The sequence below is a fragment of the Chelmon rostratus genome, chromosome 5 (assembly GCF_017976325.1).
Source record: "Chelmon rostratus isolate fCheRos1 chromosome 5, fCheRos1.pri, whole genome shotgun sequence".
NCBI classification, from domain to species: Eukaryota; Metazoa; Chordata; class Actinopteri; order Chaetodontiformes; family Chaetodontidae; genus Chelmon; species Chelmon rostratus.
In genome coordinates, this window is record NC_055662.1 from 3264320 (window position 1) to 3284026 (window position 19707).

Sequence of the window (19707 nt, forward strand, 5' to 3'; positions counted from 1 at the left end):
GGGGGGACAAAAAAAAAAGTTGCTGTGTATTTACATCACATCCCGTTTCCTAAGAGGAGGAGGAGGAGGAGGAGGAGGAGGAGGAAGGCAACATGAGCCCCCTGAGTGTCTGACATCTGAGAACTTAAAGGAAATCCGCACTAGGGCCTTACGAAGGGAACTACGGAGGGCAGACTTTTCTCCACCAGTTTCCACCAGTTGAGCGTCTATAATAGAGGGTGATAGAGTGCTGTATGTGCCAGTGGAGAAAGCACATTATTCAAGTTTAGTTCACTTAAGTACAGTTTTGAGGTACTTGTACTTTATGTGAGTATTTCCATTTTAAGATACTTTATACTTCCATTGCACTACATTTCAGAGGCAAATATTCAAATCCAGATTATTTATAACTGAGGTCCAGCTTTATCAGCTGCAATATTAAAGATGCAAACACATGTATGAATGTATCAGTGATTACAGTCAAATAATGAATGCATGATTCTGAAATGGGCTATTCTGCCTAATGCATGACCTCCTTCAGTATACGCTGATGCTGACACTTCTGTACTTTCACTGCAGTAGATATTCTGATTGCTTCTTCCACCTCTGGAAAGGACTGAAAGTTGTACTTTTTTCTGTGATAACAAACCAAAGATCATTTAAGTTTTCACTTAATTTTAAAAAGTGAAATGTCAAGCTCTTAATCACACCTTCACTCCAACATCCCAATAAAGAAGTTAGTATTGTATGTATTGTTATACATCAAGGGTTTTTAAAACCGGTGTTTAATCATGCATTGAAGTGTTTTAATGAATAAAACCACTTAAAAAGCACAAAATAAAATGACAGAACCTTTTAATTTGTACTTTACATTTAGGGTTCAGCCAGTGGCGTTAACAGAGTAAATGGATAAATGAGTTGACTAAAATATTAAATAATTTGTTAATGGATAATATGCACACTTTCTGCAACTTGCTTATACTACTAACCTACCAAACCTTAAAATGCACTAAATAGCATGAGGCATGCCTGAATTTGAAAAGTTCAAGCCATTAAAGACAGTTTAAATGAAGTGGTCAGTTTTAATTTTTTTTTTTGTTTTTGTTTTTTAAATAAGTATATTTCATTAATGGAACAAAAATCCATGTAAAATACATTCATTACATGAGGGGATAAAATAAAGAAAAGGGGGTATAATAAGGGAATCAGTTTTATCTGATTAGATAAGAAAGATTGCAACATTACATTTTACAATTTTAATTATAATTAGGGCAATCAAATATACAGCAATACAAGCAACAGAGAAACACATACGGAGGATGAAAACAAACAAAAAACTATACAAATCAATCAGTTAGAGGACAGTGTGTATGGTGCATTATCTGACAGCGCTGCACATAAATGTTTGTAAGAAAGTGTTTTTTACCAGTAGTAATTTCCAGATGTTTCTGAGCAAAGTGACATATAGGATCGACATGTTGGTACTAATAAAACAAATATGAATACAATTCTTTCATTCATTTAAACTAAGTATGCAATATGTGCCATTTAAAATAGGTAAAATTAGACTGATGTAACACTAATAACAGGGATGGACAGTTTTCCTGTACATTGCCTAATTGATTGTTTGATTAATGATCTGATCTACAGTTCAGCTACCTCAGCAGTATATCGCTCAGCGTCATTCATTTCTTTTTTTTTTTCTTTCAATCTTTTTTTTTCTTCTTTCAACCTTAAATCCCCCATGGAGAGACAGGGTGTGTTTACGTGTTTTTGACAGCAGGGGGCAGCAGAGCGTCACAGTAAAACGTTTCAAAGCTGCAGAAACTCAGACCGTCTTTCCTCTGTCACCACACACCAGTGAAGTGATGAGGTGGCAGAACCAGTCTTTAGATGCTTCACCTCAGTAAAAGTAGAATACCTCCGTGTTAAAAAGTAACAAATCACAAGCAAAGGTTCAAAATATTATTATTATTATTACAGGTAAAAGTACAAAAGTATTATAGGAAAAATGTGCTTAAAATGAAAAGTTTCCACTAAGCAGAACACCCTGTCAGTGTTATCATTTAATGTTGTTTTGTTTGGCAGAGTTATCATTAGTATACAGAGTTTGGTGAACTCAGCATCAGTAAGATGTAGTTCTAGTATGAAAAGTAAAACTTCTGCAGTAAAATGTCTCCTGTGACTGACAGCTGACATTATTGCTTTGTTCATAGTGATGCATCAGTGTGTAAGCAGCTTTTCTCTGTTGTAGCTGCTCCAGGTGGAGCCAGTTTTAATTACTTTATACACAGCTAGTTCAGTCCAGTGGTACCCAACGTAGGGGTCGGGCCCCTCCAAAGGGCCACCAGATAAATCTGAGGGATCGTGAAATGATTAATGAGAGAGAGGGGAAAAAAAAGTTCTGATACACAAATCTTTATGCTAGTTTTTTTCTCTCATATTTCCTGTTTTTTTCCTTAACAAATTATTTCAGTGAAACCATCTGAGTTGTATGTAAAATAGTAGTTTGTTGAAAATGTTTAACTGCAGTCAAGTTGAAAGTCCAATATTTACCTTTGAAATGGAGTGAAGCAGACATAGCAAAAAATGGAAATACTCAAGTAATGTATGAATACCTCAAAATTGTACTTAAGTACAGTACTTACAGTATATGTACTGCATGCCTCAGTTTTCATTTATTGAATTTGGTCACTTCATCATTCATCTGAGGAGAGATCACACCACATCACAGACTTCTTTCAATCTTTTTCCTCAACTCTCTCCATCTCGCCATCCTTCCCTGTTGTTCTCAAGCTGTTTCCTTCCCGAACACAAGATGAGAAATGATAAAACCTGGCTGGTATATTTTCTACTTTCCTTCCTCTCTGCATTCCTTTTCTTTTTTCCATCAGCAGATACAACTGTCCAGCAGGGGGAGCTGTTTCTCTTGTTTTCATTCTTCTCCTTCAAAGCACAGTTTCCTCATCCCACATGTGACATCACTTCCTCTCTGCAGTTCCTCCTCTCTTCAGTGTTGAGAGGGTCCCCCTCACCGTGTGTGTGTGTGTGTGTTTAGTGACGCAACTGTGTCCTACTGTATACATTAAAACAAAGGCAATTAGAGGGGAGCCACCAAACACACACACACACACACACACACATGCACACGCACACACATGAGTGTAAAGTTGCTGGAAAATAACTGTGAACAACAGTTCAGCTCCCTCCTCCACAGTTTGAGCCAAATATTTAGGATGCGACTACAAACTCAGAGTAATGACGCACTATCGAATAAATCAAGGGTAAAAGAAAACAATGAAATAATCATCAGTGCTGTGATTGTTTTGATGGTCAGTGACTTTCTGCCTTCTGTGTTTTTCCATCACATGATTTATTTTTATTCCAACTAAAGAGTTTGGGGGTTTTGTTTTAAATGCCTGATACAGAAATCACATTAACGGCTCTAAACTGACTGATGATTGCTTAACAAGACCAGCAGTGCTTTGGGACACAGCAGTGCTTTGGGGCTTAACGCTAACATCAGCGTGTGCTGTTGTTTTGCAGGTGTAATGTAAATGTATTATTTTCACCATCTAAGTTTAGCGTGTTAGCATGCCAACATTTGCTTATTAGCACTAAACACAAGGCCCAGATCTTAATGCTGATGGGAATGTCCTTAGTTTTGAAGGTATTTGGTTATAAACCAAACTGCTAGACAAATGATATCTTGAGAAAAACATGAATGAGTGAGCCACATCCTAAGGCAATCCATCCAACAGTTGTTGAGCTATTTCACACAAAACTACAAATGTCATGCTCGTGGCGGTGCTGGAGGAAAAGAGGATCAGCAAAGTCAGTAGGATTCATCTTCTGTAGACCGTGAAGAATCAATGCGTTTGCATGCATTTTTTTCCCTCCTGGATCTCATAAATTCTGTCTTTCTGCATCACTTTTTAACTCACTGAACATCACCCATTTAGCCCCTTTGACCTTTAGCTCAGATATGGTATCATGGAGCGTGGTAGACACAGAAAGGAAGTGAAGTTGTTTGCTGACGGTGGTGTCATGATAAAAGTCCGATGTTACTCACTGACTCATGTGTTATCACAGTGGAGCTCATCCTGCTGACAGATAGAGGGACATTCGCTGACCTCTTGGCCTGAGCTTCAGCTGTTCCAACACCGTCCATATGCTGAATGAAAATCTGCTTGTTACTTACTAAGAGCGAAATATTCAAATCCAAGACGCCATGAAAACCGGGAAAATGGTTGTTGTCTTGTTAATTTTTCAACTTGGTAACTTTGCTCTCTGTGGAAAGCATTTAAAGCTTTGTATGTTTAAAGCCTAGCTGCTCAATGAGCATTTATAATAAAATGCTTTTAAAAATAAATTACAAACACAACCTAAAGCTTATCTGAAGCTGTCTTATTGACACCTTTTTACCTTGAAATTACACAACACTGTAACATACTGTAGATGTGTAACTGTTGCACGCTTGCTTATCTTCCCATTGGAAGTCTCACAGCTGCTTTTCCCTCGCTGCTCACACTTTTCAAAAAGAATGTATGAGGCGTCATTCCCCATTTGATTGCAGCTTCAGACCTTTGTTGCATTTCGTATTCATACAGTACAACGTAAATACGTACATGTCTATGTATGAATGTGCTCATATGTATTTTACTTGGAAGAAATGGAAGGTTTTTGATTTATTTTATGAATAAACTGAGGCTAAAGAGAACAGTTTTCATTGTGTTTAACTTTGTTTTTGACTGAAAATGACAGAACAGTTTGTCTTGAAAAAGCAAAGAAACAAGGGAAAAGCTTAAAAGTCTTTACCAGCAGCAGCATGAGAGCGATGAGCACATTAATACTGCCAGTTAACCGGAGCCACACGTGTCCAGCTAGTCAAGTTTATGCAGCAGAAGTTCCTCACTGATGTTTTGCTGCCAGAGAGGAAATCCATTAACTAGAGGAAACGGTCTGTGTCATCCGTCCTGTTTGAAGATGTTGAGCCCAAACAGTTTGAAAGGCTTCCACCAGTGAAGAGCAGCTGAATTATAATTAGCTGCACTGGAAAACATGCATGCTATATGGACGTCATCAGTGCCGTGCAAGTTCACACTCCACGAGAGCCCAGAGTGCAGTTCACACCTGAGCGTGAACTAGTTCACATTTCATTTCTTTCTTTCTTTCTGTTTTTTTAAATGAGCAAAGGCTGCAGATCTTCTTCACAATGTCCTCTAGTACAAGTCTGTCTACTTTATTTTACTTATACTCAAGTACTGTACTTAAATATAAATTCAAGGTACTTGTACTTTACTTGAGTGTTTTCATTTACTCCGCTACATTCATCTCCCAGCTTTAGTTACTAGTTATTTTTCAGATGACATTTTCTCCCCATGTCATTCCTGTCCGGTGAAAACCATGTATCTCCAACCTTTCTAAGTGTTCCTTGAGAAACTTCTCCTGCTGCTGATGATAAATAAACCTCTTGGATTAGGTGTAAAATGCATCGTCAAACAGCTGAAAACAGGCCGTTTTTCTGAGCTCAGGAAACGACTTTAGGGACACTGTACGTGGTTCTCACAGGACAGAGACACTGCAAACATATCATTATAGAATATGATGTTCGCTGTAGATTAAAGTACTCAACAGTATGTGAAGTAGTTCAGATGAGCTCAACCATGAACATCCACCAGCGGTGAAACACAGCAGACACATGAACGCAGCAGTGATATTAAACCTGCAGCATCACAGCAGAACACTGAGGGAGCACTTTACTGCACACCTTTACTTTTGATACTTGAATACTTTGACTTCAGTGAGGTTTTGAATGCAGGACTTTTACTTGTAATGGAGTATTTTCACAGAGTGGTATTACACTTAAGTACAGTGAATACTGGATACTTCCTGCTGCTTGTTGTTGAGGGCTGAAGGTGACTGTTCCTTTACACAATGCTGTGAGTTTGACTTGGGTGGAGGAACTCTGCAGCCGCTGGCTCGTGGTCTGACCCTTTGTTAATGATTTCTTGTGATCATCATCGCTCGCAGATATTTCCCCAGACTGGTCGGCTGCTTCGATGTGTCGTTTCTCTTTCGTTGCCGATGGGGCTGATGTTTGAACGTGTTTTTTCAGACCCTGACATCGCACAGAGATTTGTTTCTGTTGGAATCTGTACTGCTTTGTTCATAAAACTCCTGCTGCGTCTGAACTGCCAGCTGCACTACCATGCCAGCATGCCGGGTAAAACACAGTGCACTCACCTTCTAGCTGATGCCCTGATATGTTCATTCACTGAAACCACGAGCTTGAGTTTATGCAAAACTCTGGACACCATGATTTACTTGTACCTGATAAAGAAAAATTTCACTGTTCAAAACATGTTTGCAAAGAGGAAACAAGTTTATCCTTGAATGTGTAAATTATAACAACATCAACAAAACATCATAAAACAGAGACATCGAATGAAAGGACAGGCCAGGAGAAGACAGAAACTCCTGCAGGTCGTCCACAGAGTGCAGAAGATGTCAAACAACTGATAACAACTGCCGGCTGCAGCAGGAACCAGAGCGTCTCACCATCCAAACATTCGTTGTAAACTTGCCCAAATGTGGCTGTGAGAGCAGCTCCATCCTCCGCAGACTGTAAACATCAGCGTCATCACTTTTCATTTCATCATGGGTTTACTCCTCAGTCAGCCTCTTAAAACTCTTAAAGCTCTACTGAGGGCCTCAGCAGTTAGTCAGACCCTCCACAGATGAGACTGCCGGGGATATTCTTCTTTTTACTGCTCGTTCATACTTGCAGCATTTGGCTCCTCAGCTAATTTTTCATTATGAGCAAACACTAAAGAAACAAGTCTTCATCATTCATCCATGGGGTGAAAGAAGTGACCTTATACTTCAGTAAAACTACCAGTACATCAGTGTGGAAATTCACTTTTACAAGTAAAATCCTTGCATTCAAAATTATACTTAAGTACATTAGTGAACATTTTCACGGCAAAATGCAGTCAAAGTACCAAAAGTAATGAAGGATAGCAAATTTCAGAAATCACTGGATTACAGTTATTGGGGCATTAATGTGTTCATCACTGTAATGGTGCAGCTGGTGAAGGTCAAGCTCTTTTTAACTACTTGACATATTGGTAGGTAGTTTAATCTGTAATAACTTGTATAGACTATAGAATTTCATGCATGCATTTATTTCACATTTCATCACTTCCAAACTGTGATATCCAGCTTTTTCCACTGTGGCCGTTAAAATCAAGACAATTACTCAAAAGCCAACATACAATTCTGTACTTATGCAAATAATATTTGCGATTTTTTAAGTGGTATTACTGAAATGTTGGAAAACAGCAGTTCATCCTCGACTCAGCACTGGGTGTCCACTTACTGCCTCGTTCTGGAGCTTTCAGTCATATCACATGAACTTCATTGACATGGATGTTCAAATGTCCCATTTTTCGGAAAGACTTCCATTTTCAAAGTCAAAAGTTAACCTTCAAGCTCAATTAACTATATTACTGACTGGGTAAATTAGTGAAACTAATAATTATTAATATACTTAGAAGAAAAAAAGCCACACCTTGTCTCATTCAGGCTTTCAAACTCTAGGATTATCTCAGCACCTTTTGGTCCAACAGGTTCCAAGAACTGTTGGACCAGAGGAACTAATCTCAGGGACTCAACCAGGTACTATACAGATAAATCTGACCCTCGTCCTAATATCCATACTGGAGAACTTCCTTGCTTTGTGAATGAAGCAGTACACAAGCTGAAGATGCTGCAGTCAGCAAAGGTTAGCTGTACAAACCCTATACAGCTGTAAAGGTCCCTCAACCTTCAGGGAGTTCTGGAATAAAAGCCTACAGACTCTCAGTTCGAGGCGACCCGGTGGACCATCAGGTTATTTAACAGATGGATGTGGTCCAGCTGGCTGAAGTCTGACCCAGTTCATGTCCCCATTTCTGTACTTCACACAAAGACACAATTCATTCAGGACAGAAACCAATGCTCTTCTTCAATGTTGTTAAAAAACAAACATAAAAACATCTTGTGCATCTCCTCAAGTAGGCCTGCCAGCTGTTTTATCTGCACTCAGAAGAGGAGCTGCTTTGACAGAAAATAGCTCCAACAGAAACTTTTCAGTCTGCAGATTATCCTGAGGAAACCAGGTCATTGTTTCTGGAAAGACACACAAATTCCAGACTCATCTCTGTTTTTCCCAGATTCACTGAAAATTGTATCATGTAACTCAGCTTTGCTTCAAAAAACCCAGATTTCTACAGAGTCTGTGTTCAAAAATAGCTCTTTAGTCATCATCATGTCTGCAGATAAAGGTCATTTATCAGAGCGGAGGAGGAGGAGTCGAGTGTGGGAGCGAGAAACTCTGTGCGATCGTTTGTTTCGTGCACTCACAGAGCCGCCGCACGCTGCCATCACCATCAACGCAAAGACTTTATGATTCATTTAAGCAAACAAAGGCAGAGTGGAGGAGGACTGGAGGTCAGAGGGAGATTTATCTGGACGCTGTCACACAGAGTCACTCAGTCAGCTGGACAAACATGACGACAAAAACATGCGTAACATGAGAAATGGACGTCCAGGGTCCAGAATACTGCAAGTTTTGGATGAATGAGCAATTCTCCTGGCTGAAACGTCTGTGTAAAGGCCAGAATCCTGCATTTAAAGGATTCCACACTGATTTACTTGCAGTACCAGCGTCCAATGCAATACAGGACTGAGGGCTTGTCCTCAAGTAAAGAAGCACCAGTAAGGGTGTTCATGAAACATTCGCTTCCCACAATCCTTTCAAACTGTTTCTCTGAACAGAACTGATGAGCTCAGCATCAGATATGTCTCACCTAGTGTTCATTCCTCTCCTGGTTCCGCATTTCAACACTCTGCAGACGCCTCTGACGTCATTGATCTGATCCAGCCGGCTGGGCAGCATCAATCTAGTTTAACTGTTTTACTGTCTGATTGAAGTACATGCATCTATGGATTTAATCTAATTTCGAGGTTGGCTGTCAACGTAAGTATTTGAGGTGGTGGTTTGTACCTGAATGAAAATGCTACTTTAATTTTAATTTCATGAATGAACTTGAAAGAGAAATGTGATGATTTGAACCCTCTGAATTTGCTTCCTTCCTGTCGTCTTTCTGTAGTTTTCCACCCGGCCACGCTCTCTTTTTACATGAAATCCAGACTCTCAGTATGATTGTCGAATGTGTGAAATCACCTTGCTGGACTTGTCTCATCGTCTTTCTGGCTGTCGGCCAACATTCCCTTCGTTCCTCTGAAGGCTCGTCTCCTCTCTGCTGCCAGAGGAAGAACTGATTGAATGAGACCAGGAAGTGTAAATCTTCATGGTGTTTACAGAAAGCTGCCTTTGCTGTCGGCTCAATCAGGAGCTGGAGGAGATCATTTCACTTCAAGCGAAGAAGGATTATATACAGATAATATCTGTATATGTGAATTAATTAATTTCTGAATAATATTTCACATTACTTTCAAATGAAAATATGAATGCAATTTTAATTTAATCATTTAATAATAGCCTAATAGTGCTACTATTACCACAACTGCTTTGACGACTGCTTCTAAGAACAGTATTCAACACCATTATCTCCAGGAGTTTACGTGTTACTAAAACAGTGCAATGTCCCCCAAAAAGGAGGAGAAGGAGAACAATGACAAATTTAAAAATATCAAGCTTCAACAAGCAATCAGGGAGTCTCAGAACATTTTTATATGATTTTTGTGATTTTGCTATAGTGCCAAAACATTTAAAGTGAGCTAGGAAAAAAAAAATCGGAGCTGCTCCCTCGGTGGAGTCTGAGTAAACGGATGTCGAGTAGAAAAAAGGGAAGTGTTGCACTCATCAGAGCTGTTGCATCACAGATGGGAAGATCCACTTTCATCACAAAGCTGAGTTCCTCCACAGTGAGTCCAGGGTGTGTCTTTACGCTGCATTTACTGTCTGCAGAGATAAAGCGATTGAGTAAGAGAGATTCTGTGTTAGCCTTTGAAACTCTGTCACATCATACACGCAAACTACAGTTTTGGATGTGTTCAATATCAACCAGTCTATAAAATCTACAACACCCCTCAATGCATCTATAGTATCATTAGACTCTTCATGGTTAGACACTGGCAGCACTTAAGGTTAAGGTCAGGCAAAGTTCTTGGTCTGGGTTTAATATAAAGAAAGCCAACAAGAACATTTAACCAAAACCACAAACTTTCCTTACCTTGACTAAAATGCAAACTTAACCACAGATGTACAATGACAATGACTTTCTGGTCTGGACCTCAGTTTGTCCTGAGGGTGGCGCTGGAAAAAACATCATGAGCTCAATTCAAAGGGTTCATCCTCTGAGGAGCGTGAGTACCAAAGCAAAGTTTTCATACCAATCTGGCTGGTACTTTTCGAGATATTTTGATGCGACCTGGTGTGATGGATGTACTGACCCTCCCCTTTGGCCTGGCCAAAAATAAATAATAATAAAGTTTTTTTTAAATCTGACGTGTGTGAAGCTGTCCAGAATACTAAAAAACACTCATCTAATGTAACTCACCAGTGGAAGAGGTCCAGTCTGTCCTGAGAGTGATGGTCATCAGCTTGCAAACCCCTAATAAGGAGCCAAAAAATAATTAATAATTATAATTCAAAATTAATTCATCATTGAGTCTTTGAGTGAGTATTTTTGTTGATTCTTGATCTTGAAGAGAAGCTTTTTGTTGAGATGAGACTGTTTTTCAAAAGGTAATTATATTATTAAAGTGATTAGAATAATTTGTCAGGTCACCTTCTCAGCCACATGTGTAAATGAGGGTTGTTAAAATCTTGATCAATATGAAATCAAGTCTTCATGAGCATTCCCATCTTGCAATAGCCAGTGAGAGGATGCTTCAAAAATCACTTCCATAATGAAGTTCTGTGTGCAGCTGCACATTATTCTTGCATCGAGTTTCCATATCTTAACCTGAGTCATGCTGCAGTTCTCTGCAGCCAGCAGGGTTGGCAGCCGTACCTCCTGTTGAGTGAGACTGACAGCGTCTACATCACCATGGATAAGCATCTCACCCCATGCAAAACCACTCCCTCTGGGCATTTGATGAACTTATCAAAGCACATTTTGTGCTTCATCAGTCTCATGATGCTGCATTGGGGAATTTTTACACATTCCTGCAGACAACAGTGTACAACATGATGTGGGGAAAAAGATGGAGTCACCCAGAAAGAGAGATCTGAGAGCCAGACTACTGAACCAGCCAGCACCGCTTCTAAAAGCAATTATTCAGGACTTACTAAAGATCCAACCAAAGAAACGTGTGCATCCATCGAGGCCAAATTACAGGGGAGTGGGATTTCCAGCAGTTTGTAGGAGATTTGGAGGAACTAACAAGTGAGCTCTGCTCACAAAGAACACCATTATTTCTGCTTTGCCTGAAACTGAGCCAAACATATGTCATAAAAGAACGTTTTGAAAAATTTGAAAACCTGTTCACAAATCTGAAGACAGAGTGGAAACTAAATAAATACTTCAACCTAAAATGGGGAGATGTCAAGCCAGTAGAAATAACACTGGGAGTGACATATGACTACAGGCCAATCAGACATGTGGTCGCTATGATCATATGATCAAGCACCTGTGAAGGATAATTTTAAGACAAACATTACAAATTCTATATTCTAAGTATATCATGATAATTTGGAAACAGCCAATCCTTTTGGCTCCAAATGTGGAATTCACTAAATTGGTTGTCTTTATTTTGTTGTCAGAAATTTGCCCCCCAAATTAAATCCAGTTCTGAATATTCATTTGGTCTCACTTTGTCATGCACAGGATCAGCACAAGTATGGCTTTGATGTTAAACACTGAAAAATGATGCACAAAAAAAGTCTATATTCACTGGAGTATTTCCATGTTTGTCATCACTGTTCAGTTGATATAATGCACGTTCTTCATGAGGGTTTGGCTCAGTGCCAAATCAAATTGCTTTTTGTAATTCAGTACAGTAGATAAGGAAATGTACTTTATTACTTTTCACCAGTAGTTACAGTAATGCCTATCAAGCAGTGTCATAGTACACTGAATTATCCTTTTTAAAAACATTGACAGCTTATCTGAGGTCTGGCTCTGTGTTGACATGAATTCACTAAATACAGCCAACAAGCTGTACAACCCGCTTCAACAGCAGCTCAGAGTCCAGAGACGTCTCTGTCAGAAGTGGAAAGAGAAAGGCCAGTGCTGACAGAGGCACGCCACCAAAGAAGAGCAGGGTCTCTGAGTCTGGCTCGGAGAGCTCAGGGTCCAGGAAACTAAAAGCCTCCTGAGAGAAAGACGCCACCAGGAAGAGGCAGAGGGCCGGGCCTGAACCCAGGTCGCATGGCTCAAAGAGAGAGGTGACGGAAATTGAGGACGGACCAAAAAAATCCTGTTGTTTTTTTTTCTCTTTTAGTTTGGCCCCCAGAGAAAAATTCTGGCCATTGGACAAATGCAAGTAAGGACTCCTGCCCTCCCTCATCTTATGAATGGGCTACAATATGTTATGAAATGTAACCTTTTCAATTTCAAGTGAGTTTCCCACCGATCAATAATTTAGAATAAAAATAATAATAATAATAATTTAATGTGGCTTCTTTCCCGATCGTTAACATTGTTGTCATGGTAACATTAACTGTGTTGTGTGTTGTTGCTGCTGAGTTCCCACATTAACGTCACACGAGAGAATTTGCTGTCAGCTCCTAAATGACAGATTCAGAATGAGTCTCCTTCTCTCTGGTGAGCTGGGGTAACTGGGACTAACGTCTGAGCCTTGTCTGCCGACCCAATCACAAGACGTGACTAAGGAATGAGCTTGTGAACCCCTGAACAGTATTCTATGATCTCAGGTGACTGCAGTTTCAAAAGAAAAGCACATCCCAGCACCTGTCTCGAGTCTTTCAGTTCAAGTCAAAGAGATGTTGTAATCCCATGAGAGCGTCAGGTGAGGTGTTCAGGTGTGTTGCAGTCTGTGACATGCTGCACCTTCTTTTGTTATCTCAGCAATGCTGCTGGCATGGACACATGGCGTTCCAGCCTCTGTGCCTCCTCTGGTATGTGTGGCACGTTAATGTTCATGACAGAGGTCTGATGGCGTTTTTTCTGTATGAATGAAGGGGTGATCTGTTCTCTGATTGGTCCGTTGCAGTGCGTAGCGGCTTTGTTGAAGGACCGGGACGTGTGGGAAAGAGCTCAGATTAGTAACTGACTGACTTCACAGGCGTTTGATGTATGACTCTGCACCTGAATGGCGCTCCACCCGGCCAGGCCTCTGGGTGTTTCTCACCACGCAGATACTTCAGATGCTTCAAATTCCTTTCTAATCCTGGATTTTTGTAGCTCTAAGGCAAAATGAACACAGGAGATTTTAAAATAACTTGTTAAAGGATTTTCATATTACTCAGCGATCGAACGTTAAGAGAAACTGTTGAGTAAAACAGAGCCCAGAATATCAGCACACATGAACCTGTTCTCACAAGAATGTGGCCTACATAGCTACAAAACCACACATTTTCTTTTTACTGAGTGAAAAGAGTTACAGATTTATAAAGGCACACAGTAAAGTTAACACCCCAGACCTCAAACCAACAGAAACACATTCACAACTGAAGAATTTCTAGACAAATAATTACCTGACATTAAAAAAAATGTCATCTGAGGTCCCACTTCCACGCCTCAAGCCAATCATCACAAAGCGCTGCTGCTGTCTGAGTTTTTAAATAGCACTCAGCCATACGTTTTCACCAGCGTGGTTCATCCCTCACCTTCACTTTCATCTATGCCTGTAATGTTGCTCTAGTTATTTCATTCAGTGCACTGCCTAAACAACCACAGGCCGATAGCATGAACATTGGACAGTAACCGTTATTGGAAGTTCGTCAGTTTGCACCGTCATCGGAACAAAATAGGTCACCATTACCTTGAGAGGTGACACATGTGAGTGGTTTCTAGTGCGCCTGTATTCCATATGACAATTACAGCCATGATTCATCTCTACCTGATCTGCTACAATTAGGTTTGGCAGCAAAACTACTCGGCCGTGTTTTGGGAAAGATCAAGATCAGGGTTGAAGAAAACAAGTGTTGGCTGTTGGTGTGAAACAGCAGCGTCCCAAGTCAATGTCACACAATGAGTTGATTCATCCACCCACCCCACCTTTAGGCTACAAAGTTTTACTGTGAGAAATACAGCTTAACAAAAGAAACACTTGCTTTAGTTCCTCCTGACTCACACAGCCACCAGAGGTCGTTGTGAGGGAAACATTAATGCACGTTAATAAATGAAAAATTCTTTTGGTTTTTCTGATGAAGCCAGTAAAGTTGATTGATAAAGTGATTCCACAGTAATCAACCCAAAATGGTTCCTGTCCACCCAAACATCCTGATGAACACTCAGGATCAGACTGGAATAGCATTTTGTCTTTTTCACTTACAGCTAAGAGTCGAAGGCCATGCTAGCAGCTCTGTGAGGCTGTATTTGGGCACAGTGCTACTTGGACTAAATGCAAAAATCTCCATGCTGACACAATGTCAATGCTAACATGCTAATGTTAAGCAGGTGTTCACCATCCTAGATTATTGTGTTGGCAGGCTTGCTTATTAGCTCTAAACATAAAGTGCTGGCTGATGGGAAAGTCATTGGACAGGAACCTGTTCATGGTGCAGGATGAAAAGTTATCCAATAGAATATGTGTTGGGATATTTCAGTCTCGACCAAAGCTGTGGATCAATAACCAACTGACAGACAGACTGACATCAGCTGTTAGCATCTCTACAAATTCTCTGTTTGAGTCCATAGTACTTTGGAGGAGTCAGAAAACATAGTATTTTTCTGAAAAGCAGAAGTATAATACTTAAAAAAAACTGTGATGTTATTCTGACAAGGCTGTTTTTTTCATGTTCAAACATCACTGATGGCTCAAGTTTCTTGGGAAATCCTGACCTCTGGTCTTCATCCAGGGAATCTCCCGTCAAATACCCTCCCTCTTTTCTTCCTCTATTTCCTCTGGTTTGTCCTCCCTCCTCCGCCCTCTTCTCTCTCAGATTTCAGCTCCGGCCCTTCCATCTTTCCTCCCTTCCTCTCCTCTCCGTTATGAGCTGGCGAGCTTTTCAACGCTTCCTGCCAGAGATGACTCACAGTGTTGGTATGTAGAGAAAGAAAAGGAGGAGGAGGAGTGATGGAGCAAGTGTGGAGAGGGAAACCTTCTGTTTGTCCTCTTTAGTCTTGATCGTGTCCCTTCTTGACTCAGTTGTGAAAAAAAACCTGTTCACCTCTATCCACAGTGCTCTTTCATTTTCCCTTCACTTTCAACCTTTATTTTTCCAGCAACTGATCAAAATTTTGGTGTTGGGACACAAGCCATGTTTACTGTGAGGTGGATTACAGGGTCAGCAAAGTGCAAAGTGACAAGAACAGGAGGAAACTGCAGTAATCCAGAGGGAAACAAAGGTTTTTGCAGCAAAAATTACGAAGAAATGCCGGCTGGCAAAATCTTTCTCATTTCTATGAAAATAAAAAAGGAAACAATTTTCTGCCAGCCCCAACTCTACTCGAAGATGAGCAACAGCAATAGTATGCTACACTGTTAGCATGTTACACTAACATGCTAAATGCTATATGTAAATGTAAAACACATCGTACATAGCAGCAGCACATGTTAACCCCTTGACGCCTGAATTTATTGAGAATTATATTAAAAAATTAATTCTTTGTGTTTTTGCTTTGAAATTGATCCTAAATTAAGAGGAGTTTGTTAATTTTTCTGCAGCACATACAATAGATATAAATTTAGGTATGATGCAAATTAGCGGCGTTTAACAGATGTTAATGCTTGCATTTAAGCATTAACGCCTGTTGTCGCTAATTTGCATAAAACTACTTTTTTTTCAAAATTCATAAATGTGCATCATAAAAGCCACCAAATTGGCTTACAACCATTACATTGAAACAACACAACGGATGTAGTTTTCACTTTGACTGGTCCAACGAAAAACCAGTGCTTGGACAACATGCTATGGACAACTAAACATGAACAACTTAACGTACTAAGGTTAGTATATTAGCATGATATTCATAACATGCTTTACATGCTAAACACTAGCATGTAAACAAAACCAGTGAGCGCCAGTGAAATAATTAAAATGTTAAGTGTGTGTATGTTAAGATGCTGATGTTATGCTGAATGTCGCATGCTTAGCACCGACATGTTCCCATTCAACAGGTGCGGCATGCTAACAGCAGAGCAGACTTCAGTTTCTGAACATTTTTGAGCCACGACCACAGGTCATGGTCTCAGATGTGAGCTCTGAGCAGCTAAATCAACAACCTTGACTGAGCCTGACTGAGAGATTTTTCAAATGAAACTGTTTTTATATCACTGATCTGAACTCACACCAGGTGTTAACGCTGATGAAGCATCCATCAGGTCGAAAGAACGGCAGGAGGACAAACCTTTTCACCAGGCTGACTGATGCCAGAAGTTTACTGACCAAAAACACTGCTTCACAGAAGGCTCCAGGATAAATATACAGGCAGAGAACTGCATTTTTATTGACCGATTGATTATTGATTGATTGATTTTACAGTAGCTTTATAGGCCTGTGTCTATAATGATACCAGAAGGCTCAGAGTGAAACTGGAGCTTAAATCCATTAATATAGTTAAACAGGATTTGCGTGATTTGAGCAGCTGCCTGGAGATTACATTTCACTAAGAGACATAAGTCATCTTTGCAACATTAGTCATCTTTGTGTTACGTAAGTCATCTTTGTGTTTTCCACGTTTGTCCTGAATTTACCTCTAACAGCCTAAACATTAAGGGAACTGTTTTACTCAGTATATCAAGTTTTTCATATTTCCAGTATGATTAATGATTGTTTCCATATTAAAACTGGTCCTGACTGTGTGTGTGTGTGTGTTTGTGTGTTTACCGGTGATAATAATATGGATGAAGTCTGTTTGTAGTTCTGCTTATTGTGTATAAAGAGCTGTCACGCGACGGAGCTGAGTGGAGAGTTTCCACTGAGGTTTCTGCCGCACACTTGTAGTGTGTGTGTTTGTGTGTGTGTGTGGGTGGGTGGCAGATGACCACAACTTCCGATTGGCAGCTGGTTGGTGAGGTCACCTCCTCACTTAAACACAAACATTCACAGTTTTCCTTGAATACAAAAACATTCCAACTGAGCTCTTCTGTCACTGCAGCTGATTGTACAGGTGCGCCGTTGGCAGGCGTGTGTGTGCTGAGGTATAAAGGAGGCTGAGCTGAGTGTGTTATCATACAGCGGTTGAACCTCAGCAGACGCAGCCTGTTAGTCACAGTCCACAGTCGATGGAATAACATGAACAGGCCACACTGATAAAACAAACAGCCGAAAACAACAGCACGACACTAGATTCACAAATACGACACACAATCCTTCCAGATGCTCTCACACAGCTGTTTGTTGTGACGTTTAAAAGATCATACCAGTAGTTATGCAAGCTCCCGCCCATTTACTACATATTGCTCATAGTTTACATCACAGCCAACAATTTGAATCTATCACCTATTTCCAGGCGTTTTCATTCATTTCCATATGGAATGAACCTGTTGTAGTTGACTAGTGAACTATATATATTACAGTTGTAAGGTAACACAGAAAAGACTTTCCGATCAATGTGCTCTCTTTAATACCATACAGAATTAACTGGGAGCCAAGGAGCCGCCCAGACAAAAATCTACTGTCCTCAAAAATGTTTGACAAAAATGTAAACATGTAGTTCAGAAGATTTAACAAAAGTTAATCAATCTGCAGAGTGTTTTTCAGTAAATGTCTTCTTTTGCTTCGGCTTTCAATCCACTTCCTCTTCTTATCTTTTTTTTCTACTATATGCGGTTTTACACATGTGCTTGTGGTTCCTGCTGCACAGGAAGTCATGCAGTTTACTGATTCAGCCTTGTTATGACGATTGAAACTCAGCTCAGGTGATACAGGTGGTGTAGGCTGCACCTATTACCAAAGTGCAATTGGAAGTGCGTCAGTACAATTGAACAGAAAAGGGACTTTCACAAACTCCTCAACCACCTCCTGAGCAGCACCTGGTAGGATGAACACAGCCAAACTACACATCGCCTCAGAGAAACTGTCTTAACAAACAAATCATGTTAACTTACTACAAATTCCACAAGTCTGGAGTTCACCTCTTTCAAGCCTTTTGTTGGATTTGCCAGAATTGAACAAATGCAGACAATATACATTAGTTCATACCATTTATGTTTTAAACAAAACAAAGGAAAAATTAGGTTGTGTTTATTTTTTAATGCTGAATATTTATGGACAAAAATAACAATAGAAATTGTTATAAAAAAGCTATTTGAACAATCCAGCTCCAGAGGGACTGAATCACTCTGCTATCACAAAGCTAAGCTATCTAAAGCTTCTAACAATGCATAACACAACCTGAAATGAGCGTGTTATCTATGTGGTCGGCAGTTTAGACCTGAAACTCTCATGATGATAATAATTTGGTGAGTAAATGGTGCTTATCTGACCTTGGCTGGAAGAGCCCGCAATCCATTTGGTGTTTAACAACACAAACAAACAGCATGAAGCTCTGGAGGCCAAAACTGTTTTCAGTGTTGTGGTGAAGTGTCCTCAACTTCACGTTTTACTGGGAGGAGACATAAAAACACAAAGAGACAGAAAGTAAATAGAAACAAAACAACAAAGATATTTTCCTACTGAAATTGTTTTTGTAATTTCCCTGGACAACCAGGAACAAACTCTGGAGCGTATTCACAGTGGTGATGATGATGATGATAATGATGATAAGAAGGAGAAGAACTTTATTACATCTTTCATACAGGAACTATAGCTCAAAGTGCTTTAAAAGAAAGAAATCACCTGCAGTAAGTGAGAAAAAATAGATTACACAGACTGCATAAAGTCAAGTAAAATACTATGATTCAGAAGGAGTGCAGCAGTACATGAGTGCCAGGCAAAGCACCAAAGTCTCAGACCTGTATCAGGGAGTCATAGCTTCAAAGACTAAAGTGACGAGATCAGGTTTTAGCTTTCTTTTGAAAATATTCAGCGAGCTGATATCTGATCAGCTATAGTTGGTCCAGAGCTGTGGGGCACAGTGGACACAACCTCCAGTAGAGATGATCACAGTGTTCTCATGACAAATAAATTTAGGGAAAGTGAGAGAAAATGTGTTTAGTCACTCAAATTTGACAAAAACTTATTGCATTCATTTCAAAAATGTATATTTTGTTTGGCCATATACAATAACTTTAATAAACGTACATATAATACAAAATATGATGGTGGAATGGTGGAAGGAGAGTGCATTCACACATTTAAACTAAACTAAATGAAGTCTGGACTGATGTTAAAGGGCCGATGTGCTGGATTCATCTCACTGTGAGGTGACAGATTGCCTTCACACTAGTACTTTTTTTACTCAAACATCTTTTAAGTAAAAAAAAAATGTATCTTTTTAGATCTGGTTTCTTGTGAGCTGAAACCTGAAGGAGAATGAAGTGATTTTAGGTAATTTTCCACAGCAGTTGTGGCTGGAATAAGCCAGCTGAGGTAATGAGGCTCAGACAGGTTCAGACTAGACCAGGCGATTCTCCAAATATCTTTTTATTATGTAACATCAGAACACAGAGCTGCACGTGGCAGACTGGAGGGCCGCTTTAATA

General features: G+C 39.9%; 1 long non-coding RNA gene across 1 annotated transcript; it reads right to left on the reverse strand.

The window, feature by feature from the left end:
* Positions 1-9695: 9695 nt before the first annotated feature.
* On the reverse strand, positions 9696-10965 carry LOC121607179. Its single transcript, XR_006006865.1, has 3 exons — positions 10779-10965; positions 10548-10601; positions 9696-9949 (listed from the first exon to the last, which is right to left on the reverse strand). It is a non-coding gene; the product is annotated as an uncharacterized LOC121607179 (long non-coding RNA).
* Between the last annotated feature and the right edge of the window lie 8742 nt (positions 10966-19707).